Source organism: Lactuca virosa, chromosome 5 (genome assembly GCF_052849685.1).
Source record: "Lactuca virosa cultivar CGN04683 chromosome 5, Lactuca_virosa_CGN04683_v6, whole genome shotgun sequence".
Taxonomy (NCBI): Eukaryota; Viridiplantae; Streptophyta; class Magnoliopsida; order Asterales; family Asteraceae; genus Lactuca; species Lactuca virosa.
In genome coordinates, this window is record NC_136430.1 from 376,725,569 (window position 1) to 376,728,516 (window position 2,948).

Below are 2,948 nucleotides of genomic sequence, written 5' to 3' on the forward strand. Positions count from 1 at the left end.
TTTATATTCCCTAATGTGGTTTTATGATTTATTAGAGCTAAACAAAAAGAAAATTCAAAACCATATTAAACAGTAACAAAAATGGATGAAACTTAATGGGAGATGTTTATTAACTTAAAGGATCATCCAAGAATTTTTCCATAATTTATTTACTAGCTTAAGTATTTTATATGATTTAACACTTTATTTTCTTATTATTTTCATATAAAAATAAAGAAAATATATATTGAGCTGAAAATTTCCAGAATGCATCTTCATACAATTTGATATCAATGACAATTTGTGTTCTTATTTTTGATGTTGAACACCATGCCTAAAGGCTCAATAAATTATAGAGAAAACTTGGTTCTTGTGATTTATGTAAAGATTATTGATGTTACTTTGACAATTTTTGCAACATGTTACAAAGACTTTTGAATCAAGATCTTTTTGTACCTATTAATACATGATATTAAGAGTTCAAAATAATTTTTGAATGATTTTTAGTGATGAATAAGTCCTTTGAACATGCAACACAAAACAAATGTTCATAAGGAAAGTGCTGTTTGAGCAACAGTTTTGTAAAAATTGGTAAAAATCGAAATTTTGGAATTTTTCAGTGAGGTCAGATGGGTTTGAAAGCTAACTCAAAATATTATAATTCAGAAAAAGAATCACGAATTTTGGCTAAGAAATGAGTGAGATATGACAGTTTAAAGTCAGGTAAAGAAATCTGGCAGATTGCATGCATGATGATTGGTTAGAAAAGTGGGTTTTCATCATTTCCTTGAGTAAACCTTTTGAAGTATTTTAAATATATCATGATAACCTCATATTTTGGTCATGTTTCCAGAGATCAAAAGATTAAAACTTATCAAAATGTATACATGCATTTATGAAGAAAATTTTGTTTCTCAAAAGCTCTTAACTTGAGTTTGATGTTTTAATCCTTAAAATCGATTTTTGCACTAAGATCATGAACATGCAACCTTGTTTATCATACATGCATGGTGTTAAAACACATCCATCATGTTCTAAAAACCATTTTAACAAAAAGAAAACAAGTTTGAAGAAGATGAAGAAGGAGAAAGTGTAAGAAAAGAGCAAAACTTGAAGGAAAAGTGAAGTAGAAATCGATTTTACCTTCAAGAATACCATAAGATGATGAATATTTCGAGTTTGAGGAGTGTTCTTGGGTTTGTTTTCTGGAATATTTCTTAGTTCTTTAGAGGGAGGAAGAGAGAATGGAGTGGTGTTTGGAGAGAAAAAGTAGAGAGAAGGTAGAGAGAGTTTTCTAGAGAGAGAAAGAAGAGAGATGTGTGTGTTGGAGAATGAGAGTGTGAGAGAGAGATATGGGGAGAGAGGGATCCGATTTTAGGGGAGGAGAGGCTCTCTCTCTCTCTTGTTTCTTTTATAAAAATTCAAATCTTTTATAAAAATATCCAACTTTTTATAAAATGTGCACCTTAACCTAGTTTTTATGCATAAAACTCTTGATTTTTGACTTATAAATCAAGGGTAAATGTTACTAACTAAATCTTTATTTTTCATTGAATTGTATTTCATAATAATTATTATGATAAGATAATATTATAAGGTTCATAATTGTTTTTATAGGATTTTTAAGGTTAAAGTTTATAAATATGAGTTTTTAGGGCTTTTAGGGCTTTGGAGTTTAATAAACTTTGAATATCAAAATAAATAGAATATTTGAGACTTTAAATTATCTTATGGTATTATAACTCTTTTATAGTTATAAATAATGTTTGTAATTTATTTTTATCGGTTTATTGGCATTCTATGTAGTGATTCCGAGATTCAAGCGAAATTGAGGAATCGAGTATACTAGTCCTAGTCTTCAACTTTGACTTAAGTTCCTACGAGACTCGGACCTAATTTATACCACTAGGTTAAGTGCATGATGTGTGTATATGATTCATAAAAAGGTGTTCGATTCAAAGAGCAACCCGAATATGGATAGTCACTACAGTTAAGTAGTTGTAGAATTCACATATCAATGTGAAATCTAAGTACACCATCCATTGTTTCTATCTGTTTCCAAGTTTCTACTAGGTTATAACTTAGCTTCTAATTACTAAGTCTAATATGTGTTGTGCCTATATGTGCAACTAATTCTAGTCAAATCTAGAACCGACTCGAATTTTGACGGTTGTCACACTCACCTATCGAATAATGATCAACTGCAACGGCTACTACTATTGCGAACACAGATGCTACCAACCAACTATACTGTCATATAAAGTACACTCTTAGCTTCTCATCCAAGACTAGGGGTATGACCTGGGTCAATGCAAGTCAAAAGTCAAAGTCAATGGCCAACGTTGACCTGCCACGTCGTGGTGGTCCTTCACCATGTCGTGGTCCCTAAAGGACAAAACAAATGATCTGACCTCTAGTCGCCATGGCGTGGTGACCTGACACCACGTCATGGTGACGAGATTCCAAACAAATTAATTGATTAAGCTGTTTTCTTCAACCTCTCGAGCTACAAAGCTCATATCCCACTCAGTACATGATGTATAGGGATAAATTTTCTAACTTTACCCTCAAGGACCATCCAAAAAGGTCCAAAACTCAAACCCTAGGTTCCATAAGGCATGAACTTAACCATTAAGAATTTATTCCATTAAATATGAAGTCCATCTTCTCCAGTTGTGTTTCTAACACTAAAATCAACATGAAAGTTGGTGCTTTATAGACATGCATGTCCAATGCATATCTTGAACCCATAATAGGTCAAAATGAGAGTTTATGACCTAAATCTCATGTATGATTACAATATGCAACTATACTTCAGATCCAAGCCACCAACTTCACCAAATGTCCCAGAGATTCATAAAGTTGCAAACTTTATGAAATCCCACCATTCTAATTAAAAAGAATAAGAAGATTATGGGACAAAACTCAAGATCTAGCATCCTATCATCATAAAAGTCAAGCTTTTGACA